A 27,441-nucleotide genomic window follows, 5' to 3' on the forward strand; every position below is an offset into this window, starting at 1 on the left:
GCCTACGTATACTCAACAATAACTGTGGGTAGTCCATAGGCCTACACCGGGAGTTTTCTCAAAGCGGCCTTCCTAATTGTGGGTTTTTGTTTTTTCCAAATTTACTCTGGTGGTGGGAGGAGGTATTATTAAAGGTACCCCCCTGCATTGTTACTGCACAAAACCTGTCCTCTAACCTGAGTGGGCGAGATGGAGTTTGTACTAGAAAATCTAGAAACGTACACTGTGGCCCAACTCAGGGAGTTTTGCCAGCGGGAGGGGGTGTACTGTCCCCCAGGAGCAAAGAAGGGTGCACTTCAAACCAGCTTAAGGGCTTGGGGGGAGGCACGACGGGAAAGCAAGGCTGAGGAGGAAGACAGGGATGGAGAGCCTGACACCGAGGGGGCTGAGATGTACCAACCTGAGGTGGGGAACCTGTCAGCGGGGCCCAGGACACTTTCCAGGAAGGGCAGCAGTACCTCTAGCGGTGGCTTGTCTGAAGTGGAGTTAACAGACCAGAGGGAGAAAAGGCAGCTCACATGGGACTTAGCAAGGCTGGAAAAAGAGAAGGAGGAACAGAGGATGGCTCATGAGATAAGGCTGAAAGAAATAGATCTTCAGATCCTGAGAATCGGGGCACACCCTGTACCTAACGGTGGCAGCAAAGAACAAGAGTACACCAGGGAACCCAAACCCTACCTGCCAAAGGACATAGTAGCTAGCTATGGGGTGGGTGATGATATCGCCAAGTGGCTAGCGGCCTATGAGGTCTCGTTAAGGGCCCATGGGGTTCCAGAGAAGTACTGGGGAGGGGGATTGTACAAGTACATGCCTCCAGCTGGTAGGGATGCTTTATTGGCCCTCGAAGAGGATGAGCAGACCCACTACCCCACCATGAAACTGGCGCTCATAAGGAAGTTTGGACTAACACCCGAAAAGTACAGACAGAAGTTCAGGGGTAGTCACAAACTGGGCACACAGAATTGGGTGGACTTCCTGGACTATGCAAAGAAGGCACTTGAGGGTTGGATTCAGGGCAGTGAAGTGAGGAACTACGAGGGGTTATTTGACCTTGTACTGAAGGAACACCTGCTTGAGAAATGTTTCCCTGAACTGCGTCAACACCTGGTGGATAGCAAGCTGACCAGTCCCCGGAAGCTTGCTGAGGAGGCGGACATTTGGGCTAGTACCCGGGTGTCCACAAGGGGGACTGGAGGGGATACTCAAAAGGCCGGACAGGGCGCCCCCCAGAAGAAAGAGGGAGGGGAAAAGAAAAAGGAGTTCTCCAAAGGCCCCCAAAATAACTTCCAAGGGAAGGGAACAGGATTCACCCCTAGGGCTAACCCACCCAGAAACCCTAATCCTGGCCAGAGTCAGCAGCCAAGGGTTGTCCATTGCTATGAGTGCGGTGGCGTTGGACACTATAAAGGAGATCCGAAGTGCTTGAAACGACCACCCCCTCCCATTGGAGGAAAGACCCCCGGAGTAGCTAGTGCAGTGCTCGGGGAGGAGATGCCCTTAACTAAGGGAAGGGAGTGGGCGGGTGTCACTTTAGTGTCCCTGGGAGAACGGGAGATGGTTCCCAAGATCCAGGTGCCCGCAAATACTGCAAAGTATGGGCAGTGGGTCACCATCAACGGCCAAGGAGGGGAGGCTCTGAGAGACACAGGAGCCAGTATGACTATGGTGCGTAGCCAACTGGTGTCTCCAGAGCAGGTAATTCCCGATGTACTCCACCCAGCCGCGATGGCTGACGGCAGAACAGGCCACTATCCAGTGGCCGAGGTTCCCTTTGAATGGGGGGGGATTGCAGGTTCACTTCGAGTTGCCGTAAGCCCTGCCGTGCCAGTCGATTGTCTGCTGGGGAATGACATGGAGCACAACGCTTGGAAGGAGGTGGAATACCGGACTCACACTGAGATGCTGGGTACACCTGACTAGGCCTGTGTTAGCACAAGGTCCGCGACTACCCGAAGAGGGAGTTCATTTTGGCTGGAGCCTGGAACAAAGGCCCAGCCAGCTGCCAGTCAAGGGAAGAACCGAGGACAGGAGGAGCCTGCCTCGGCGTCCACACCCCGTAGGACGGATAGGCCACCGGAGGTGGTGGACCAGGAGTCTGCGGTGGGGGACGTTACCAAACTGGAGGACCTACCCATCCCGGCCGAGTGGCACGTGGAGGGAGGCCCGTCCAGGGAGGAATTCTGCCGGGGCCAGAGGGAGTGCCCTACCCTTGAGGGGCTGAGGCGACAGGCCGAAGCCCAGGCAGCAGGGAACGTTGAAGGGAACTACAGTGTTTACTGGGAGGATGGCCTCCTCTACAGTGAACCCAAGGCACCCCTACACGGATCGTCACGAGCCTTGGTAGTCCCTCAACGTTATCGAGCCTTCCTTCTGGAGTTGGCTCACGAGATACCATTGGCAGGACACCTGGGGCAAGACAAGACCTTCGCCCGTCTTGTCCCACAGTTTTATTGGCCTCAGATGAAAGTGTCGTCCGATACCTACTGCCGGACATGTGTGTCTTGCCAAGCCAGTGGGAAAACAGGGGTGAAGCTGAAAGCTCCCCTGGAACCACTTCCTGTCGTTAGCACCCCCTTTGAAAGGGTGGGCATCGACATTGTGGGTCCGTTAGATCCGCCAACATCAGCTGGTCACAGGTTTATCCTGGTTCTGGTGGATCATGCCACACGGTACCCAGAGGCAATACCTCTGAGGACCATAACAGCACCTGTTGTGGCTAGGGCCCTGATGGGAATCTTTACCCGAGTGGGTTTTCCCAAGGAAGTTGTGTCCGACAGGGGGACCAACTTCATGTCAGCGTACATGCGGGCCATGTGGAAGGAGTGTGGAGTGACCTACCGGTTCACCACTCCTTACCACCCCCAGACCAATGGTCTGGTGGAGAGGTTTAACAAAACCTTGAAGGGCATGATCAGAAGTCTGCCTGAAAGCCTGCGGAGGAAATGGGACGTCCTCCTACCCTGTTTACTTTTTTCCTACAGGGAAGTGCCACAGAAGGGAGTGGGCTTCAGCCCCTTCGAGCTTCTGTATGGGCACCCTGTACGTGGACCTCTCAACCTGGTGAGAGACGGATGGGAAAGAACTCCCAGAAAGCTTCCCCAGGACGTGGTGAGCTACATGCTGGCCTTCCGGAGCCAAATGGCTAAGTTGTGGAAGCAAGCTTCTGACAACTTGGAAGCCAGCCAAGCAGTGATGAAGGCGTGGTATGACCACAATGCTCACCCGGTGGAGTTGGAGCCTGGCCAGAAGGTGTGGGTGATCGAACCGGGAGAGCTTAGTGCCCTCCAGGATCGCTGGTCAGGACCCTTTGAGGTGTTGGAGAAGAAGGGTAAGGCTACCTACTTGGTGGACCTGAAGACCCCTCGTCAGCCCCTGCGGGTGCTGCATGCCAACCGCCTCAAACCCCACCACGAGAGGCCCGAAGTCATCTTGATGATGGTGACTGACGGAGGAGAGGACGTGGAAAGCGAGCCTCTCCCTGATCTGTTTGCGTCTCAAGAGAAGGATGGGTCGGTGGAGGGAGTGATTCTCTCCCCATCTCTAACTCCTGAACAGCAGGAGGACTGTCGCCAGGTCCTGGGGCAGTACTCCTCGTTGTTCTCCCTTGTCCCGGGTAGGACTCACCTGTGCGTCCATGATGTGGACACAGGAGACAGCCCACCTGTGAAGTCCAAGATCTACCGGATGTCAGACAAGGTGAAGGCCAGCATTCACAGTGAAGTCACTAAGATGCTGGAGCTAGGCGTGATCGAACCTTCTAGCAGCCCCTGGTCTAGTCCGGTGGTGTTAGTACCAAAAGCTGCACCACCGGGTGCCCAAGCAGAACTGAGGTTCTGTGTGGACTACCGGGGACTGAATTCAGTGACCAAAACTGATGCTCATCCGATCCCTAGGGCGGATGAATTGATTGACCGGCTGGGAGCTGCCCAATATCTAAGTACCTTTGACCTTACTTCTGGGTACTGGCAGATCTCCTTGACTGATGGAGCAAGGGAAAGGTCAGCCTTCTCCACGCCCAATGGCCACTACCAGTTCTGTGTGATGCCCTTTGGGCTCAAGAACGCACCTGCCACGTTTCAGCGCCTGGTAAACCAGATCCTCACCGGAATGGAGAGTTTCTCTGCTGCTTATCTGGATGACATAGCCGTCTTCAGTAACAGCTGGGAGGATCACTTGCGTCACCTGCAAGCTGTTCTCCAGGCCCTGAGACAAGCTGGATTGACGATCAAGGCCAGCAAGTGCCAGATCGGGCAGGGGTCGGTAGTGTACCTTGGACACTTGGTGGGTAGGGGAGCGGTGCAACCCCTCCAGGCGAAGATCGAGGCCATCATGGCCTGGGAACCCCCCAAGACACAGACTGAGGTCCGAGCATTTTTGGGCCTCACGGGATACTACCGCCGCTTCGTGAAGGGGTACGGTACCATCGTAGCCCCCCTCACGGAGCTCACGTCCAAGAAACAACCTCGACGGGTAGTCTGGACGGAGGCTTGTCAGCAGGCCTTTGTGAGATTGAAGAAAGCCATGTGCGAGGCCCCGGTCTTAAGGGCCCCAGACTTTTCCAAGGAGTTCATTGTCCAGACAGATGCATCAGAACATGGCATTGGGGCAGTGTTATCGCAACTCAACGAAGAGGGTCTGGATCAACCCGTGGTCTTCCTATCCCGGAGACTACTCCCCAGGGAACAGAAGTGGAGTGCAATAGAGCGTGAAGCCTTTGCAGTGGTATGGGCTCTGAAGAAGTTGCGGCCATACCTGTTTGGCTCGCACTTACTGGTTCAGACCGACCACAGACCCCTTCGTTGGCTGATGCAAATGAAGGGGGAGAATCCCAAGTTGTTGAGGTGGTCTATTTCCCTACAGGGAATGGACTTTCAGGTGGAACATCGGCCTGGAGTGGACCACGCCAATGCAGACGGTCTCTCAAGGTATTTCCGCCTTAGTGATGAGAACTCCCAAGGGGTTGGGTAGCTCTCCCCACTTTCAGCTGGGGGGGACGCGTGTTAGACCTGTCAGCCCTTTGGGTGGTCCCTCCTCATCATTATTTATTTTGTCCCACTTTTGCCTAAAACCCTGTTTGAATTTTTCCTTTTTGGGAACCACCAGACTTTTTAGTGTTGCTGCGGATTCAGGGAGCCATTTTATCTACCCCTGAAACTTCTGTCCGAGGGCCTGGAGCACAAAATGGTGGCCACCTGTGACATCACCAGCATCCACTGGAACCTACCAGCACCTTCCAGAACATTCCAGAACCCTGTGACAGTTGGAGGCGGTTTAGAATGTTGGGAAGCTAAGACAGAGAGTTGGCAGTTGGAGCTGGCAGTTGGCACCTGACTGGTGAAGAGTGAGCAGCAGAAACTTGAAGGAGGAAGGAGTGAAGCAGCAGGGGTGGAAACTTGTGCCTGGAGTGGGGTCCATAAACCCACCCTTGATACTAGTCCCTACTGACTGAGCCCAGCCTGGAGCCCTGTGTGGGAAGAAGCAAGAAAAACCATCCTAAGGACCTGGACAGCAGGAACAGGCCTTAGAAACAGAGAACAGCAAGATCCTGACCTGGAAACTGGTTTCCCTGGAGTCCGACGTCGAGTAGCCTGAGACCTGGAGCCCGAGGTGGAGAAGCGGCGCCGACTGGAAAGCGGACGTCGTACCCGGAGCCGCCAGAGGTCGAGAGAGGGCGCCGTCAGAGGTCGTGAGGAGTACCAGAGGTCGAGGAGGAAGTCACCCGAGGTCGAGTGAGCGGCGTCATCGGAGGAGTGAAGTCCGCCCTCCGGAGTCGTCGGAGACCGAGGTGAAGTGTACCGGAGGTCGGGAGTGAGGATCGCACTCCGGAGTCGCCGGAACCTGAGAGAATCGTGCCGGAGGTCGGGAGTGGAGGTCGCACTCCGGAGTCGCCGGAAACCTAAGGAGAGGAGCACCGGAGGTCGGGAGTGAGGATCGCACTCCGGAGCCGCCGGAAGTCGACATCGAGTCAAGGCCGGCCGACGTCATCGAAGTTGAGGTCGCCATCGGACCAGAGCCGCCCGAAGTCGACATCGAGTAAAGACTGCCCGACGCCATCGAATCGGAGGTCGAGATCGAGCCGAGGCCGCCGACATCGAACCAGAGCCGCCTACCGGCGTCGTCAGGAACTGACATTGTGCCGAGGCCGCCGACCTCGAATCGGAACCGCCTCACGGCGTCGACACGACTCCAGCGGCGTCGGAGCATCAGAAAAAGGGCAGTAAGTGGAGTAGAGGGCGCCTAAGGCCCTGTGGAGACCTGAGAGACTGCTCTAAGGGGCTAGGGAGGTGCTGGAACCAACCTGACTGTGCCAGGGGGTGAGCTGAGACTAATTTAGAGGGGTTGTGTGGAGGGAGAGAGCCAGGTCTCTGGTATTCCCCCCTTGATCTACCTCAGTTTAGGCCTCAGCCTTGTCCAAGCCAGGGAGTAGACACCCTCAAGCCTTCCACATCCCCACAAGCTGTACCTGGGCCAAATCAGCCCTTAGGAATTCAAATGTGATCTGATTCTATGAGTGTCACTGTCAGCTTTTAATTATTTATTAGGGGCACTGTATTTATTGTATTTAACCTATTTATTGCTTCACTGTATTTATTGGTCCACAGTACTTATTGATGCACAATATTTATTGGTTTACAGTATTTATTGCCTCAGAATATTTAATTGCCTGTATGTATTGCACTTATATTTATACCTTCCTTATTTATGATCACCCCTATTTATTGAATCATTAAGCCAGTATTTATTTGACCTGCACTATTTAAAAAGTTTGTATATTGTGATTGTGTTATTATTTATCTAATCAGCAACTAAGAGAAAAAGAAGATAAAGAAAGATATTTTCATAATTTTTACGGTGTAGAGTCGTTTTTGGAACGATGCACGCATGGTTATTGTTTGGGTATGTCGTATGCTTAGCACGGAGCCTGATTCCTGACCACTCGAGCCAAGCTACCACAGTGTGTCTGGGAGAACACCACCACCCTTCCAGTGTGGGAGTGGTTTTCCAACACTCATTAGGCTGGCTCTTTCTTAATCAACACAAATAACTTACTCAGCCTTTTGACGTGGAAGACGTCAAGATGGCTATTCAGTCGCTGCCCACTTGTAAGGCTGCTGGCCTCAATGGGCTACCCAGTGAATTTGATAAGGCCTATGCTGATGATCTGGCTCACAGGCTCTTGGATGTTTTTGCGGTAGCATATGATAGCTCCACCCTCCCTCCTTCGCTAAAAGAGGCCCTTCTGGTTATGCTCCTTAAGCCAGACAAGCCCGCCAATCGGTGCGATTCCTACCACCCACTCTCTCATCATAAACATTGACGCCAAAAAATGATTGCCCCTCATTCTTAACCTGGTCCTTCCGGATCAGTCGGGGTTTGTCTCCGACCGATCTACAGCGCACAATTTGCGCAGGTCTCTCCACCCTGAATTACTTTGAGGACGATTTTCAAGCGGTTGCTGTGTTACTTGACACAGCAAAAGCATTTGACTCCCTGCAGTGGGGATTTATGTTCACTGTCCAACTCAGGATGGGGCTACCCCCCTTTTTTTTAAAGTGGATACATCTTTTCTATGAGGCACTGGCGGCACGTGTCCGTGTTAATGGGTGGGTATTTCCCGCATTCCCTATTCGGCGTGGCACCCGGCAGGGCTTCCCCCTATAACTGATGCTTTTTGCGCTGGCTCTGGAGCCATTGGCCTGCAAGCTCCGCCAACGTCACGCACCAGCAGCACTACGATTACGGCAACGCCCCTTAGTAGTCTCAATGTAGACCCATGATATGCTTCTGTATGTCAGGGAGCCTGTGACATTTCTCCCAGAACTGTTTTGCGAATATATCAAATCCGAACACTTCTCTGGGCTCAGTATAAACTGGGCAAAATCGATGGTGTTCCCCCTCACAGCTGGTACGCCACGCGTGGAACTGGACTTCCCACTCACATGGTCACCTGATCCAGTGAAGTACCTAGGGGTATGGCTCCACAGGGACCCCGATTTAGTTATTTCAGAAAACTATGGCCTGGCCCTAGTCCAAATCACGAAACGTGCTACGCGATGGGCCAAACTCCCGCTTTCTTTGGCGGACCGCATCGCAGTAGTCAAGATGACAATTTTGCCCAAACGTCTTTATTTGTTTATTAATATCCCTATTCTTCTTAATCTTGCATTGTTCAACTCAGTTCAATGAGCACTGCTCGAATTCGTGTGTGGCGGCAAGAAGGCCTGCTGCAGCTGGGAGCTGTTGGTATTACCGTTTGAGAGGGGAGGCTTCGAAGCCCCTGACATACGACTCTATTACCTTTGTGCACTGGCCCAGTTTGCTCATTACTGGTTTTTCCCACAACGTTTTCAGCTACATGTTGCTATTGAAGCGGACGCAGTCCTTCCGATGACCCTGTCTGCGACCGCCTTGTCTGGTGGGAGTGGTGGACCAAGGACTGAAATTAACCCTGCACTCTGCACGGCGTGGAACTCGCTGGTGACGTGTGCACAATTGCACTATCTCTACGCTCCAAAACTACCACTTTCTGTGCACCCGGAAATCCCTGCTGCGAAAGAGCCGGCTGCTTTTAAGGCATTGAGCGCAGTGGGAATAACTCAGTTGGGAGACCTTTATAAACAAGGCCAGTTCAGATTTCTCGTTGACATACAGGGTGGTAGGGACCGAGGGTTTATGCTCGGGTTCACATATGTGCACGTCAGACATACACTCCATTTATCCCAATTACTCAGCAGAATTCCACCCATTGCTGGCACTGCAGGCGGTGTTAGCGGGTGCAGATCGCACAGGCCTGATCACGAAGGTGTACACGGCGTCTCTTAGGGAAAGAGAACAACTTGACTCCCCTTCCTATAATAAATTGATGGTACTACTGGGGACCTCACTGTCGCCGGAGATGTAGAAATTTTGCTGTATTCTCACTGGTCGGCTAACAGCCAACTGTAACCTCCGCATCATCCATTTCAAATATCTGCACCAGCTATATTATACCCCAATACAATTGATGAGGTTTGGTCTTCGGGAGAGCTCATGCTGTGTTCGTTGTGGACAGGTGGATGCGGACTTCTTACATCTCGCATGGAACTGCAAGGGTATACACAGTTTCTGGGAAAGGGTTACAGGCCTACTCAAAAAGGTGTTTTTGGAGTATGTGCAATGTACCCCTGAGGTTTGTCTACTGGGGTGGGTTAAGAATTTAAAGCCCTATAATCGTAGACTGGTGTCATTCTCTACCCTCCTGGACAAAAGAGCGGTGGCGCAGTGCTGGGGCTCACGACTTACCCCGACTCTGCACAGGTGGGTCCGAGATCTGCTGTATTGTAAAGAGCAACTCGAGACTTATGCTGAGGAGCTGCCCGAAACTTCCCGTCCGAAAGACTTCTGGGCTCTGCTCAGTGTGTATCTGCTTACAAATCCTATTGTATAACGGTTGTTGCAACCTGATGCTCTCGGTGTGTCAATTCCTGGGACTGCTATTTACTGTCATTTTGCTGTATATGATGGGATGCTCCATTGGGGCCCGGATATTTTTTATTTTTTATTCTTAGTGCCTTAGAGTTTGTGGGATTGGAGGGTGTTGGGTCTCTGGGGATTGTTATATTGCACTATGAGTAAAGAAAATGCTTGTACCATTATTGCTTCTGGATGACTGAATTAGCCTCCTGTGAGAGGCCCTGCTATATGTCTTTCTATGCAAGCGAATTAATAAACAAAGTTTTTAAAAAACAAATTAAAGGGATTACAATATAAAATGCACTAGCTTTCAGTATCACACATTAATTAACATTTCAGTCTTGCAGGTTACAAAATGATTTCAGTTCCTACCATAAGCTGCGGTACACACAGAGTAGGCGAGCAACACCCTAATATCCATATTTCCATTATCTACAAACGCGGCTTGTTTATTTCATATGTTATCAAGATCTGCTCAAGGATAAAAGGAAAGTAAAAAAGGCAAAAATTGTTGTGTGATGGATGTCGTGACAGTATGTATCACGGTGTCTGGGCATAGCCCAGCTTTCCAACATGGTGTGGTTTAATAGCAGCCTTTCAGGGGATAGAATTTTCGCCTAATTCTAATGCTTATCAAAATGATCTAATATGGCAGTATCTCATATGCAGATAATGTTGTTTCCAGAGGCGGCCCATGCACGTAAAAGCGGTGAGCGGGGTGAGGGGGGATTCGACGAACGACGACGATGGAAAATTAAATAAATAATTTGCATGGGTCGCTCCTGGTTGTTTCTTTCTACAGTTTTGCATCCTGCATGCAAACTCAACATCCTCCTCTGCATTTTCATGAAAAGTGACCTTGACATAAAACTTCTAATTGTTGCGTCTCTTTTCAGATAAACGAATGCCTCTTCTCTCTGAACACAGTCTACTCTAAATCAAATGCTTGCTTACCGTGGCCCTTATTATTCTCTTTCTGAAAATTGCACATGCCGCACTTCAAAGATCACAACCTCTCCTTTAAAAATCATACCCCTGCAAGCTAACATAACATAATCTCTTCTAGTTTATCTATTATTATTGCCAAACTTTTACATGGACACACAAACCCCTCCCAATAAAGATCACATCTAATTCCTATTAATTTAATCTACCACATAGTAACTGGAGTAAATGTATCGAATTGTGTCTTTAAGGGCACAAGACATACCGATACAAAACAACCATTGACAACCATTGAAAAAACCCACTTACCTTGGGTACCAGAGCAGCATGCTGTCTGATAGTAAAGCGCTTCAGCGCCTCGTCAGGGTAGATTGTTATATACATGCAATTAAATTAGAACACGATATGCAACCCTTCCTGACTCACAATAATACCATAAAACTCAGCAGTGGGGCAGTGGATTGTGACTCATACAGGGTCAATAATAATTTCATCATACTGCTTGACACTCATACGCTCAAATAACACTAAACTGCTACAGGTTATTTCCTTCTGCAAGCTCTGTATCAGTCCACAAGATAAACTAACCGAAAAGGCATGGAATAGGGGCGGAGCTTGCCCGGCTGAAAGATGGCCGCTCTGATTTAGAGCTCCGCCACACACCGCACTGATCCGGCACATATCCTGTTACTCCCTGCTTCAAATTGGCGCTGCTGCAAGGGATTTGCCCTCCGGATCACTTGCTCCGTCTGGGGCTGTAATTTCGCGCAATAAACAAACCACGCTGTGTCTTAAGCGTAAAAGGCCATTTATTAGGACCAGGCTGCATAACAGTAAACAATAACCAAACATTACATCAATAACAACTTCCAACATCACTCTCCAACCCTTCACTCCTTTCACCCACTCCACACTCACCTTTTGTATCACTCCATGCCCCTTCCGTTCCTCACCATTTCACAAACCTCCTAGCATCCTCCCCGATATCATCGGCCATTTCACTCATGCCACATTACCCCCACCTCGTTAACTCTTCCCCCCGAGGGATGGGTGTGCCCGCTAATGACTCCCCCCACCCCTTCAAAGTACCGCCAGCCCCCACAGCCTGTCCTAAACTGGCACGCTTTAGCCAACCCTGAACCTCAACCCTAAACTGCAGGGTGGGTGGGTGGCCTTCGCTACAACCCTTCCGATGGTGCCGAGCGCAGGAAGAGGAAGTAGCCTTCCTCCCCTGCGCTCTTATACCCACCCCCTAACTCCACCCCTTGACCCTGCCTGGTCCTACCCTACCCCTGCGCGAAAGACCCCGGGGAAAGACTAGTCTGCGACTTTGCTTCCCCCGGGGTCCAGCATTCTCCACTACTTGCTGCTGCATTGCTGACGCACGCGAGCGACACGGCGCAGCCTACTGCCCACACGCTCGCGGAAGGAGCATGCGGACTGTCCGGTCCCCTGTGTCAAGATCGATATGCTGTGACCGGTGGCGGATCCGACCAGACCCGCGACTGCTGGCTGCCTCATCGCTCCGGCCGCCGATCTGTGCTGGGCCACCCAGTGATCTGAGGACCGCGGCGCGCATATCTGAAGGTAGGCTGAGGCGACCTGATTGTCTGCCGCATCGGCGCCTGGAAAACGGCACGGCCACTGCAGCTCTGCCACGACCTGGGGGGGCCCGGTGTGCACGATCTGGACAGTGATCACCTGAGACCGTGGTGCCTGGGTTCAGCGGTGGCTGGGGCTGCTGCGGGGGTGGTGTGTCCTGCGCTGGGCTGCAGGAGTATTATGCTGATGCCTGCTCCTCGTGATTCTATGCATCTCTTCCTGCACCTCGCCTCCTCTCCTACAGCCCGCTTTGGCTTTGATGCAGGGAACTGGCAGAGGCGTGGACTCTCTTCCTCTTGGAGGTGCAGCCAGGCCCTGCACCTGTGCCTCCCCCCCGACCCCCTCCCCCCCCCCGAGCCAGGGGTGTGCTCCATTCTGCCCCGGAGGCGTCCTTCACGTCTGGCACTGGGACTAATGGTGGGTCCTGCATTTCCCCGTTTGGCAGCTGCTGACTCCTGTTGCTACTGACTGTTGCCTGTGCATAGCCACATGCCCTACATTGCCCTCCCACCCCGGTTAGGTCATCGGAGAGTTGGCCACTGATCCTCCTCTCCATGTGGTGTGTTCCCCGTCGTCCCTGCTGACCTAGCTCTGCGGCCTTCTCGGCACCCGGTTCCCGCCTTGCGGCCGGGCCCAGTGTGCTCTTCTGGAGTGCGGACCTCGCGATGGATAAGCCTGACAAGTCCCAACCTAAGCTCACCTTTAAGCACCGTAAGTCCCGACGCCATTAGGACGCAGTAGACACTATGCTTCCTGAATCGGAGGCTCTTCCTGACGACCCAGTAAGCAATATCAAACAGATTATTGCGACCATGCAAAAGGAGCTCACAACCATTGACTCTAAGATCGATACACTGGCCTACGAAATGGACAGGATGTCCGAAAGGGTCGATAAGCATGCAAAACGGATTAGCATGGCGAAGCGTCACATAGCAGATGTGGAGGAGGCCCAGACAGACGCTGATGGCACACAAAAGCGAGTCGAGCGCACGTTGGCTGCGTTACAGGATCGGGCTGATAAGGCCCGTTCGCGACGCAGTAACCTCCACATTACAGGCCTGGTGGAATCTACGGCAACCGGAAACATGGAAACATTTGTCGAAAAGCTCTTGACCACCCTTCTAGGAGCAGACACCTTTTCCCACTTTTTTGTCGTTGAGAGAGCACATCGATCACTTGGCCCCCGCCCCCAGCCGGGTGCCCCGCCACGGCCTATAATAGCGAAACTTCTAAACCATCGAGACAGGGACGCTGCGCTGCAGAAGGCACGAGAGCTGGGTACTTTGCAACACAAAGGCTCTTCCATCTCCCTGTTCCCGGATTTTACTCTCAAAGTGCAGGAAGCCAGGCGGCAATTCATCCCTTTGAAGCGGAAAATTGCGAGATCAACACATCGAGTACGCTATGTTATACCCAGCGCGTCTCAAGGTTCTATTTGATGGTAAACCCAGAGTATATTCTGATCCGCAGTCACTGCAGAAAGCACTCCGCGACTGGGAGAAAGCTGGCAAACATGCGAAGGTTCGGACTGACTCATCTACATTGCATGAGGCTCCTGGCACTATCGATGACAATGACTGAAATACTGTTGTCATTCTATAACTGCAAGAATGCTTTGTTTGTCCCTTGGTAATAGCTCTGCACAGTCATACTGTTTTCAATGCATTCCCCTTATGTATTGCGAGTTGGCCAATATTTCTCGTTATCACAGATGTTGTGTGCTCACTCTAGGTCAGTCTCCTTTTAACACTTCTGTTCCTTGCCTCTGGACCTGCCCCTGGACTGCGGGGTCACAGTTTAATATTATATTTTGCAGTGGTGTATATTTAATATGCTGTTGATGACAACATGGCACAGCTTTCTTTGGTATGTGTTGTCGACCTACAGTCCGTTATCAGGCAACTAGGGAGTTTTCCTATCTTCTGTTGGCGGTGCTATGGCGGGGGGTTGGTACAGTTTGTACTGCTGGGTAACATCTGCCCCACTGCGTTAACCGCGGTTACACTTCTTGTTTTTTTTTTTTTGTGCTCTTCTAGATGGGATTGCATCATGGTCCTTTTGTTCCTCAAGGTTCTTGGGGGGGTGGTTTGCCACTGCACAGTTGGGGAATGCAGGGCGTGGGAGGCCTGTTCCAGGGGTTTAATCTCTTCTACCTTTGCCGTTTTTTCTATGGGGCACGTGCACAAATTACGTCTCTATGGTCGTAGCAGAGAATGGTGGGGCGGAGGGTGTGGTTCATATTGTATGCAGTGGTTGTCGACATGAGTCAACATCGAACTGGGCCCAAACTGCTTAGCAGTGTTACCCTTATGACTTGGAATGTTCGAGGTTTAAATGACCATCGTAAGGTGAGGAAAATTATCGCCTACCTGAAGCGAAAGGAGGCTGATGATACACACCTGCCCCCGGGTTCTGCGCTTCTCACTGGTAGAAAGTTAGTGGGTGTCTCACATGTGGCTTGTTTCACTTCCAATGCTAGGGGATATTGACTTGGCTAAACCCTAAGGCTGGTTTCAAATTAGAACCTTTTCTCGCAAACTCGGCAGGTAGGTTTGTTATGTCCCGATGTTATAGCCCACAATGGGAATTTTTAGTGGTTGACTCCTACAGTCCGAATTATGATGATCCTGGGTCTTATCGGTCCCTTTTGCTCTAATAAAAGATCACTGTACTATACCGATATTCTGGGGTGGAGATTTTAACTGTATAATGTATAATTGATCGCTCCAAGGGCCCTAGTCGTCCTCTCTCTGCTTCGGCGAGGGCGGTGCAGGACATTGCCTTACAGCTACAGCTGGCAGATGTCTGGCGTTCTCGCTCTGATGCCTGCGGTGGGTACACACATTCAGCGCAGTATGACATTCACACACGCATTGACTACTGGTTTATCTCACAATCCTTATTATCCAAGATGCTAGCGCGCTCTTTCTCAGATCACTCCCCTATCACGGTTACTGTTGCGGTGCCCCCTCGTTCTCTTCCCCGTTTTTGTGGCGGTTCCCGCCCTATTCATTGTTGGACTCTGTTTTTCATTCGGAGCTGTGCGATGCGATCTCTGAGTATTTCGAGACCAACGTGGGATCGGTTGACTCCTTTACCACAGTGTGGGAGGCATTCAAAGTCTTCATTAGAGGAATAGCCATTAGTAAACATGCGGGCATACTCCGCGCTATTCGTGATCGTCTTGCACTGCTCGAGACTCGTCTGTCAGATCTAGAGACACGTCTACAACATTTTAACGACCCTGAGTTGCGCAAAACGCTCAAGGCCACACTGGCCGAATTCCATGAGGCGGCTGATAGCGAGGTCAAACACATGGGCAAATACACTTCCGCCAGAGCTTATGGCATAACTGATTGGCCTGGCTCAGTTCTGGTGGCATTGGCCCCCCATCGCCTTACAGGTGGCGGTATTTCGTTCTTATTACCAGGAGCTATATAGCTCTAAACTCGCGCCAAGTGATGATGATATCACTAACTACCTGGAATATATGCAGCTTCCCTGGTTACAGAACTGGCAGAGAGTTTTTGATGCAACCTATTGAAGTGGTGGAGGTTCATTTTGCTCTGGGTTCGATGCGTGAGGGTAGCTACCTGGGCTCAATGGCCTCACGGTCTCCTTTTATAAAGCCTTTAGTGATCTCCTCAATCCACATCTAATATCTTTATTTCATGAAATGCCTGCGAATGGCATTATGCTCCCATCTATGTGAGAGGCATTAATCATTACTCTTTTAAAACCCATTAAAGACCACTGCTTCTGCCACAACTTATTGGTTCTGAACAGGCTGGGTTCATCCCGAGTCGCACGCTCTCACAGAATCTCCGCACGGTATTTGGAGCACTGCAGCATGTTCGCCCGGAAGTCAAAGCCGCCGCTTTTTTTTTAGATGCCGAGAAGGCTTTTGATTCCATCGAATAGAAATGTATTTTAGCATTGCTGCTTCGAATTGGGGTCGGTGAAGTGTTTCTGCAACTGGTATCGGTGCTATATAACTCCCCAGTGGCTAGGGTCCGCACTGGAGATATGGTCTCTGCCCCGTTTTCAATCCGGCGGGGCACAAGGCAAGGGTGCCCGCTGCCCCCGTTGTTGTATGCAGTGGCTGTTGAGCCTCTGTTGCGGGCACTTCGGGAATATCACAGTCACAGAGGCCTTTGCTTTCCTCATTATAGTCTCATTGTCTCGGCTTACGCAGACGACACACTTTTATACATCAGAGACCCAGAGACCCACCTACCCCCTGTGATACATGAGGTGCTACGTTTTGGGGGTCTTTCCGGCCTAAAGATTAACTGGGATAAATCTATATTGTTCCCATTGATGCCTTCCACAGTGCAGTTTCCGCTTGATTTCCCACTACAATGGACCACTGAACTGGTGCGCTATCTATGCATCCAGGTTCACCCTGATGCCGAAGAGGTACTTAAAGCCAATTTTGGTAAATTAATACATAAGATAGGGGATGACGTAGATAGATGGATACAGTTCCTATTGTCCTTGGCCAGCAGAGTATCTTTAATGAAAATAGTTGTTCTTCCTCGTCTACTCTTTCTATTCCTTAATATCCCTATAGTGGTCCCTCAACAACTGTTTCGCGAACTTTGGTCCCTGATGATCAAATTAGCGTGGGCTGGAAAGTCCCCACGAGTCGCCTTTGACACTCTCATGCCCCTATACACCGCCGGCGGACTTAATGCCCCGAATTTGGAATTGTATTACAGGGCCGCACAGGCCTCTCATGCCCATAGCTGGGTGTATGGTCCTCATGATTTGCCTCATCTCCACATTGAAAGGGTTGCTGCTGCCCCTCACTCTTTGCCTCACTTCCTAACACAGATCCCAACAAGATGCAGTTGTATACTGGACTTGATTAACTCCGTTGTTCACACGTGGAATGCGTTACTAAGATTGTACGACGGGGCGCAATTATATTCGCTTAGCTCAGAGAAAGGGGCCCTGGATTCCCTCAACAAACTATGTATATATAACACGGGTGACCTATTCCGACACAGGCGATTGGGCACATGGGAGGAGTTAGAGGTCACAGATAGTGTACACTCAGCCCTCACCAGATTCCACTTTTTTAGTACCAGACAAGCTTTACGGGCGATACTAGGAGACGACTTGCAGGAGCCCTTGGTCATTCCTCCTTTGACAGCTCTGCTGAGTGCTCAGTCCCCACGTAAGATCCTCTCCAAGTTATACACCTTGGCCCAGGACGCGAAGGCGTCCTCTCTCAGAAAGGTTAAACAAGCCTGGCAATCAGATATAGGTGTTTCCATCACAGATGACATCTGGTTTTATTGCTGCGAGGTTACCCGTAAGATATCTATCAATGGCCGTCACCGTCTCACCCATTTAACGTTTTTAATTAGAGTTTATCATGCCCCTTTACGGCTCTTTGGGTATGGACTGACGGACACTGACAATTGTGAGAGGTGTCATGCACAGCACGCTGGTTTTTTTCATCAGGCATGGCAGTGCCCACAAGTGCTCCATTATTGGGAAACAAGTTTCCAGAAGCTGAATGACATACTTGGGTTATCCCTTGCTCCGGATCCCCTACTGGCGCTCCTAGGATACACTAAACCCCTTAAGAAAGCTGCACGCAAATTGGTAGCAATGGGTCTCCTTCTCGCCAAGCGTCGGCTGGCGATGCGTTGGATGAGGGGCTCTGTGCCTACGGTGGTGGAGTGGGAACATGACATGGTTTACTGTAACACCCAATCTGATGTGTATAACAAACTGCTCCCTCCTTGCAACCGCCTGAAGAGTTTTTGGGGTATGTTTGTTCAATATCAGGCTGCTCATCAAACTACAGTTGATATTCCTGAGGATTAAATAATGACTGTGTGAATTCTCTGTACTATTAATATCTTGTACTGCATATGCTATTTTTAAAGGTTTCCTCCTGTTAATAACCTCCAACTCATTAGCAGCCGTTAGCATAGGCCTGTCCTCGCCTGATTACCCCTCCGCTGGTGTATTGTTTCTACGATTACTGTGCCGTATGACCCCTATCTGCCCCACCTCTAAATGTCGCCATGCTCTGTATTGTTACTGTCGACGCCAAATTTGCCTTTGATTTCAGTGACCCATATCGATGTTATATTGTTTGTTTTTGTTTTTTACTTTTGGTTTATGCAAGTCTGTTATTTTTCTTTGTGTTCTTCAAAAGCAATAAAATATAATAATAAAAAATAATTAAAAAAAAAAAAAAGGCATGGAATAAATGAAGAGATTTGTCACAAGCCGCTGACCAACGGAGAACTTTAATTTAGACCGCCATTGCAGGTCCCAACAAGTTAATATGACTGCTTCTTGATATCTCACAATGACAGTTGGATATGGAATGATATTAACAAAGTCTATCCCAGCAGATCTGTCCACAATTTCTCCCTCAAACCTATGCTTGCTTAGTACCATAAACTTTAAACACAATATCTCAGAACGGGCAAGGAAGTTCAGTAACCAGGTAAGTGGTCTATGATCATAAGAAACACTATAAAGTAGTCTTCAGAGATGTTTAAAGCCGCCAGCATATTGATAGCCATAAACTGCATGCCAGTCTCACACATTCCTTCATCTATCACCCAGCTACGCGCTGTGTCCCCTAACAGGATAACTGCACGTCGGTGGCCATCCCGCATGATATGGAAACACTTTCTACATAGAATCAAAACAAAGACAACACACTTCCAACCACATACCCTACACGATGTAGTGTGGTATCCATGTAGGCAAACACTTTAGCGCCCCAGATAGCGGTAGTAAGTGCTGTATTAATGTTGTAATACAATTTTGAGATCTTCTTAGTGTTTAGGGCTTGTAAAAAGTCTGGCACTGGCATATTATATGCTGCTGGTGAATTTTATAGATATCATCAGACTGATATCTCATTCCGTCCCGGTCTCAGTCAAATTGAATTTGGAATCACATGATTAGTTATTTTGTTATGGAATGTCCGATTCTGTGCGGTCAATTGATTCTTTACAAAGTTGGGGGCGTTAAAAATTATCGCCGGTTTAGCGGCAGAAAACTTCCGCTAAAGCGGTGATAATGGGCTTTATAATATGCCCTTGAGAATTCCCATAGAAGCCCATGTTCTGGTGTGAACATGGGCTTCTATTGGAATTCTCTGCGGCATATTATCAAGCCCATTATCGCCGCTTTAGAGGCAGTTTTCTGCCGCTAAACCGGCGATAATTTTAACGCCGTCCTTGATAATATGCCCCTTGGTTATAACTACATTTCCCTGTTAGCACCTAATCTGTGCTGCATATGTAATAGAGGTTCTATCTGTGGGTAATGACAACTTGTCTGCCCAACTTCTTAATTAATTAGCGATGGAGAAGTAGGCCGAATATGAGACACCACACATTGCAAGTTAAAATGTGAGATGTTTAGATTTGCACACTTGCAAGGGAGCCTCTGTGCAGCTGTTTTTAAGAGCTATAGTAAAGAATGGTACATCCCCCAGCTATCCAATTTTTGCCACAGTCTATGAAAATAGATTGCGACTGAAGGATTTTGCCTATTTTAAACAGCAGGCAAATAATCTACCTTTTGTTTTTTGCACCATATATTCAGTAGGCTCAAGTGTACTTTTCATTATGGTGGAGTAATTTGGCGTAATATCTGGAATTTAGTGTTTCGACAATTACGCATAATTTCTGAGATTACTCTATTACACAGTCTCTCATGAACAAGATATCTATTTGTGGACAAAATCTACCACTGGAGCATGGGAACGACATGGTCGATGCACCAGAACAATGCCATCATCCTGAATGCAAGCACCATTACTTTTAGGCGGGCACCAATGACATAATTTGAAAAGTCATTTTACCTCTGCGGACCATTCGTGTAAGTTTTAGATGCAAAATGCTTTTTTTTTATTTACACAGAGGAAGTGCCATAGAGAGAGAGGCTACTGTATATGTAGTATCAACTTCCTGTTCCAGTCCTGAAGACTTCTCCCTGTGCTTTGCCCAGACCTTGGTCATTTTGGATTTGGATTCCCTTGTGTGCAATCTCTGCAACATCATTCACCCTAGGAAGTTATAATATGTAAATTTTGTGGGAAAATCATATAAGTTGAGTGTAGTTTTTTGCAAAACGTTTGTGTTAACTATTTTTGTTTTTTGTCATTTTGTTTGTTCATTGCTGATGGCCTGGAGTTTAAGTTACGGAGGGTACAGAGAGCCCCACGTGAGATTAAAATGTAATGGGCATTTTAAATGGTGGAGGCCCAGGGGTAATAACATTTCCCAATTTTTCCGGTGTTTTTTTTTTATTTTGTCAAAAGTTGTCATAATGTGGTGTGTTTTACATTTTGGGGCACAGTCTGCTGTAGAATGTGGATGCAATTTCAATGTATTATTCACATTCTAACTGCTTGTGTGCTAGAGATTTTTTTAAAATAATTTTAGGGCCTTTGGATGGCCATGTAGTCATGCCAAATTTGGGGTATTTTTTTGTCTGCATGTGCCTCTTGGTGGCATTTTCTTTTGTTCTTCCTTAGGTGCTTATCCACCATTATATTTGTGGTTGTGTGTGATGGCCGATAAATATTTTTTCTTCAACTTCTAAAAGAATTTTGCAGAGTTAAATGTTGCTTTATGCTATTTGTGTCCTGGCATGTTTGAAGTTTATTTAATGGTTATCTCACTGGTTTCATTTAGCTGTACAGTTGAACTTATTGTTGCTGCTTTGCTGGTGGTGTACTAGGCCAGAGATAGGTCCTGTCATATGCTGGGTGTATATTTGTCCAATCCCTTCTCTGCAAGATTTTGTTGGTGGAAGAAAAGGAAGGTCTTAAGCCAGCGCAGAGTAGCCATGTTCTCTTTGTTCTCCATGAATCCTTCTTTGCTGGCCCTGGTGCGAGAGCCATTTTGTGTAGCCACTGTGTGTGTCATAGGCAGCCATTTTGACTTTGTTGTCCATGCCACCTTCTTTGCTGTCCATCAGCGATTGTCATTTTGTGGAGCAAATATGTGTGTGTCATAGGCAGACCTTTGTTTTTGTTCTCCGTGTATCCTTTCTTGCAGGCTAATAGCCTTGTGGTAGAAGTTCACCATTTTTAAGCCTGTGGGTGTTTCTGATTATTAATAATTGTATTCCACTTTTAAAGGACATTTTTAGGAGCATTGATATTAGAAGCAGTCTTTGTAATTTTTGTTCATTTATTTTCCTAATATATTTTTCCTGATATATTTATTTGAGCTTGTGGCTGATTGTAGTAGCCTGTAGTAGTAGTATATGTTATTGTCTGATTTATTAAAAATCATCACAAAATAGCACTTCACAATATATTAAATACACATGTACATAGAAAATATATCCCTCGCCCTCGCCGCCGTACCCCGCATCCGAAGAGCCACAACAGGAGGAAGATCCTTCTCCTACCTGGCTGCCAAGACGTGGAACTCCCTCCCCATCCACCTCCGCCTGACCCAAGACCACCTCTCCTTCAGGAAGCAACTCAAGACCTGGCTGTTCGAGCAGTAGCGGACCCCACTCCCCCAAGCGCCTTGAGACCCTCCGGGTGAGTAGCGCGCTATACAAATGCTTGATTGATTGATTGATATAAACATACAAATTCAATAAAATACATTATTTGGCAATAAAACATACAAAAATTGAGATGAAATCTCTGAGTAAGAAAAACATTGAGTGAATTAAAGTCAAACAGCTTAGAAACAGCTGCATAAAACTTCAAAGTGCCAAGTGCTTAGGGACGCATGACCTTCTATTGTCTGATCCTATAAAAACCCCTTCAGAAGAACATAGGCCAACAAATCTAAGATCCAGATATCAGCATGTTTTTGCCAATTGTTAGAAGCCTTATCTGACAAATCAATGGAATAGAAACACCAGCTAAGCATATAACGAGAGCCTGACAAACAGATCTCATCCCTGCTTTACAAAATTAAGGTTTTAATAATATAGTAGCCTGTTGTACACAGTTGTTATTTTTAATTGCATTATTAAATTTTTGCCTGTCTCCCGTATGAGTCTTGGAGGGACACTGGGTATTTATTTGTATATTCATGTATTTGATTTTTTGCCTTTTGCCAGCCTCCCCATAGGGGCCCAATGAGCCATGGCGGGGCATCAACTATTTATTAATTAATGTATTCAATTTCTGCCTACTCCCGTAGGGGCTCCATGGTCCCTGGACGGACACCAGGCATTTTTATATTAATTTCTTAACATTTTTTGCCAGCCCTCACACCTCCAATAGTAGCTCCATGCGCCCTGGAGGTTCACTAGGTATCCTTATATTAATTTATTCACTTGTTTGCATGCCCCCCCACCTCCCATATGGGTCCCATGAGCCCCAGAGGGACCCCGAGTATATATTAATTAATTTGCTAAATTGTTGGCTGCCCTACCTCCCATATGGATCCATGGGCCCTAGAGAGACACCAGGTACTTTTTAATATTAATTTAATTGATTTTTATAAAACTGTTATGATGATAATGATGATGATCGTGATTACATGTATTGCATTGACAGGAATTGTCACTTACGTCTTTATAGCCTGCAGTTGCACAAAAGGATAATACTGACTGAAACAGTGAGACGTATGTGAATGAGCTGACATTGGAGTCCAGAGAACTCTCTGCTAAGTTCTTCTGCTGACTCATACAAGAAGCAAAGAAGATGGCCCCAGAGAAGGAAGTTTCTACCAAGAAAGTGGCTAGTGAGGAGAAGTTCTCTGTTGCCAGTGCCACCACTGACATCAAGTAATCATCCTTTTTCTGGCAATGCAGCACACCTGCTGCACTCTCCGCTGGGCAGAAACATGGATCAACAAAAGTACCACTACCGAAACTGAGGAAGCTCTCTCAGCACTGCAGTGACTGTAGTCATGGCTGAGAGCAGTGAATTGGAATCCATGTGTCCCAGCGGCAAACAAAAAAAAAAGCTCTACAGTAAACTTAACAGTCTGTTACAACTAATTTTCTGGTGTTAGGAGCGAATAAAAAGTTAAGTTTGCTGTTGAGGAAGATGTTGTTGTGACTGCTCTTCCACCGGACATATCCACTTCACAATCTCCTACAAGTAATAGAAAGAATACTCCAGAGAATGTCACAGTGCAAGTGCAGAATGCTCACTTTGCCACAAAACAGTGCATCTTGGTAAGCCAGATGAACATTACGGGCCGGGGGACAACAGGCACATCAGAAAACTCAACATGCATTTCTGTGGGTAGAGCACATCAAAAAGACAGTTGCTGGTGAGAGAAAAGAAGTTGAACTGATTCAAAGAGCTGGCGATGAAGCAGAAGATGCCCTGTGAAGCAGCCTTATGACTGTCGCTCATAGTATGCAGTCATAACCCGCATCAACCTCAGCATGGCACAAGGAAAATAGGGACACAGTCACCCCAAAGCATTCAAGCAGCTTACCTGCTACCCAAACGTAACCTTTGAAGGTCTTCTCTTAACGAAAACAGCCCCAACAACCTACTATTAAGTTTATGTTCAGCAAGGAATTTCTGTACCACCAAATCCATAAATGTGTCCTTTTATATAATGGTCCATGCCCCTTGGCACCTTTCTGTGGAAGCCCGGCTTGCCATAAGCTACCGCTTATGATGATTTTCCTTTGCTTTACTTACAATTTATGATGAGTGTTTTCCTGTTTTATGCTGATCATAGCTACTGCTGTGATTCTTTCAATCTCATCCTTTTAGTCAGTTGCTGCTGCAATTGTCTGGAGAACTCCAGAACAACCCTTTACGAGGAGTTCTTTCTTTCTCTTCTTATTCTGAACTGCTCCAGTATCTATATTTTAAATGGAACATGCCGTTTAATGTTCTATGCTTGTTTTAGCCAACCTATTTCTTATAATTTCTGTCATTGATTTGCCACTAATCTGAATAAAATAATACAAATATTGACTACTCTACTAAGAATGAGAAAATAAACTTTTAAAACTTCACCAACCCTCTCTTTATTGACTGAACGTCAAATGTAATTATTGATGTTGTTGTGATGTAATGCTCCATTGGAAAACGGTGGCAAAGATTCATCGGCTGAAAAAGGCGCAGAACTTAGAAGTTTTCTCGGTAAGTTTTAAGGTGACACCAATTGTGGAATTTTTACAGAAATTTCCGCGCTGGCAAATCTAGTAGCAGAGGATCGATTTTACACCCTGATCTCCAATACCCAGAACTTGAAGAACCGGCAAAGCGGTACTTGAAGGCGGTTGCGGTTTGGAAGGTGTGAGTATTAATAGGGCATATGTGTTGTAAGTGTGATTGTGTATTTTTTTCTCTAGTTCGGATGAATGTTGATTAGAATGAGTGTGTGAGGAAAAATTGTTCATAAGTGGTTGAAAAAGGTGTTAGAATATTCCAGACATGTTGTAGTCGAATGATCCCTGGGATAAAATCATAATTTGAAAACTTGTTTTTGCAGAGATTTTGAGGTGTGGTGTGTGAGGTACCATCACCTGCACTAGCAACACAGGGATATTACATTGTTGTGAATGATTAATATTGATCAGTGTTAGTTGAATTTAATTGTGCAAATGGGCGAAGCTGCATTGATTTGGGTGATTTCATGCTGGTCGAGAATTCACAAACGAATGCTGAAGAGATTCCTGTGTGTATGCAAAGCTTTATTTCATTAGAAAGAGTAAACAACATCTGAAGAGTTGAGAAGATTACTCGTGTAAGTACGAAGAAAATTGTGAGAGAGGGTGAGTGCTGGGGGGAGTGTTTCGCGCGGGAATTGGTTGGTTGGTGTGCTTTCACGCTGTTATTGGTTAGTGATGTAGCAGTGTCACACTGGGATTGGAACATTAAAAGTGAATCGTGAATTTGGATTTGTTATCAAACTACTGTGGAATAATAGCCGGAATTTAATTGAGTTCGCAGAAATTCGATGTATATGGAAACAAAATCATAGCATTTAAAAATCGTGTTGCTTCGGATTTAAATTGTCATCATGAAATGTTTTAAAAAGTTTAAAAGTTTGGTGAGAAGGGATATTACAATTCCAGTACGTAGAGACAAAGAGGCACCTACTGAGGGTATGCCTGCACACATTATGACTACCGAATGTGGATTAAATACATGTACTTGGCTTCGCCATTGGACCAGGATTACTTAGAATGAGGGCACTTTGAGTTTTCTTCGGCATGGGACATTTAACACCAGAATTCTTGATCATTTGAAGGGAACATTGCACAAAATGAAAGCACCTCCTAGACCCCTTTAGTATGAAGCATTGAATGTATGGGAGAGAGTGGCCAGGGAAAATGAGAAGGAAAAATACCAGAGGAGGACTAGTAGGACAGCAAATAATTATGCAAATGCCTAATGGGATGAACAACAGGGTTGATTGAGGAAAGCTATTGCGGTAGCATTTACTGGGCCCTTCACAAATAATCCATCTATAAAATCTAAACTGATCTAAAAGCTTTAATCATTTACCGCTCCATTTGGTCCTCCGATGGACGTTGCTGTGTGCTGAGAGGGGTTGGATATAAAGGGTTTCAGCAGTTATCCAATGAGAACCAGGAAATGGACTACTGGACTACAAATTAGAAATCAAACTCATGTAAATTATTCTCAACACAATGTTATAAAGGTCTAAGATCAATACTGTGCAGAATACAATCCGAAATCCAGCTTCAATAGTGAACCGAGTTTTAAAATTAGCAACAAGAAAGTGAGCGAAAAGCAAAACATTACCCAGTTGTGCAAAGAGCAGTTAAGTAGTATCCAAAACATGCCCAAAATACAATCCAGAAAAGGAGAGAATATTAAGATTCCATAATAGAGCGACAGGCACAGGGGTAACAGCCCACTTAAAAGAATATATAAAACATTAAAATATATACATAAACTCCTTAAAAAAGTTGGATAATTTTACACAGACTACTTCATTTTTTGGGCAAAAAGGAAAGTCGCGGGCTGAAGCTACATCTTTAACACCATTTTGTAAAAACATTGGCCGAAGCCAGCGACGACGACTTAAGACCAATGCTGGACAGACAAACAAGACATGATTCAGGTTCTGAATGCTCAGCTCACAAAAATTACACATTTTTCCATTTTTCATGTTCTGGGACCAATTTACTGTTAAATCATTTAAAGGTAAAAGATTCATGTGACATAGGGTGAGCCAACGTCGAATTCCATGTTCTAGGTTCCAGGATAAATATTTCCGGGAAATTCTCGGGGAGCTCATCCTGGCTAATATCTTTAATCTCTCTTTAGTATTACAGAATTTAATATCTCTATTAAAGCTGATCTTACCACTTAAGGTTTTTAAAAGGGATTTAAATTCCAGTGGTGGGAGGGTAATCACTGATTCTTCTTGTACACAGAGGATTTTTAGTGCCAGAGAGAAATCATAATATAGGGAATATTTCCCCCCAATACCGCCAAAGATTTCTTGACACATGAAACCTCTTAATGAGTAAGGCTCGCTTTTTTTTAACTGGTATCCCCAACGTAAAACCCTGGATACACCTTGAATATAGGAGCTTATCAGGCCAAATTCCAATCTAATAGCTGAAGATTTAGTATTAAGGAATTTAATATCTCTATTAAAGCTGATCTTACCACTTAAGGTTTTTAAAAAGGATTTAAATTCCAGTGGTGGGAGGGTAGTCACTGATTCTTCATGTACACAGAGGATTTTTAGTGCCAGAGAGAAGTCACGATATAGGGAATATTTCCCCCCAATACCGCCAAAGATTTCTTGACACATGAAAACTCTTAATGAGTAAGGCTCGCTTTTTTTAACTGGTATCCCCAACGTAAAACCCTGGATACACCTTGAATATAGGAGCTTATCAGGCCAAATTCCAATCTAATAGCTGATGGAATTAATGTGTTAAAATTGCACTATTTACGTAAAATCTGGCCTTCAATCCTATCTAAAAAAAACTCCAGTCCTTTACAGGGATTGATTCGATAGCATAAAGCAGAGTTGGAGGAATCTTTGCTTTGAAAACCGTCAGCAGATGTAAAAAATGCCTTCTGCCCATTGCACTATGGAAAATGCGCAGACCATCAGCATGGGATATAGCTTTACAGGAACTGTGTTCGATATGAAGTTTATTCCTCGTATTACCCGCTATTAGTTTCTCTAAGTAAAGGTATGAATCTACCACCTCTAGCTTTTCAAGGCCAATTTGCTACTTAAAATTACTTGATTTTCTACTTCTGTTGCATTTCGTGATTAAACTTTTACTTTTTGATACATTTATCTTCAAGAAATGAGCCATCGTGTAATTCTGTAATGATATCAGCTTTTTATTCAGCTCAATAGAGGTTAGGTCCATCACTACTATATCTGCATAAAGGAGACATGCGAAAGGACGGCTGCCTATCTTTGGTGCATCTCCCTCTAACTGGGAAAAACTGCTATATATAAGGAAAATAGTAGGGGTGCTAGTAAGCAACCTTGTTTC

At 47.1% G+C, this 27,441-nt stretch overlaps 1 long non-coding RNA gene across 1 annotated transcript in view; it reads left to right on the forward strand.

Annotated features, from left to right (window-relative positions):
- The window catches only part of LOC146810762 (uncharacterized), a 259,819-nt gene that overhangs the window by 193,946 nt on the left and 38,432 nt on the right, over nucleotides 1-27,441 (forward strand). Inside the window, exon 2 of the long non-coding RNA XR_014965729.1 lies at nucleotides 24,119-24,233. This is a non-coding gene — a long non-coding RNA (uncharacterized LOC146810762). The remainder of the gene's footprint in view (nucleotides 1-24,118; nucleotides 24,234-27,441) is intronic.

This window comes from Triturus cristatus, chromosome 7, assembly GCF_964204655.1.
Source record: "Triturus cristatus chromosome 7, aTriCri1.1, whole genome shotgun sequence".
In the NCBI taxonomy this organism is placed as follows: domain Eukaryota; kingdom Metazoa; phylum Chordata; class Amphibia; order Caudata; family Salamandridae; genus Triturus; species Triturus cristatus.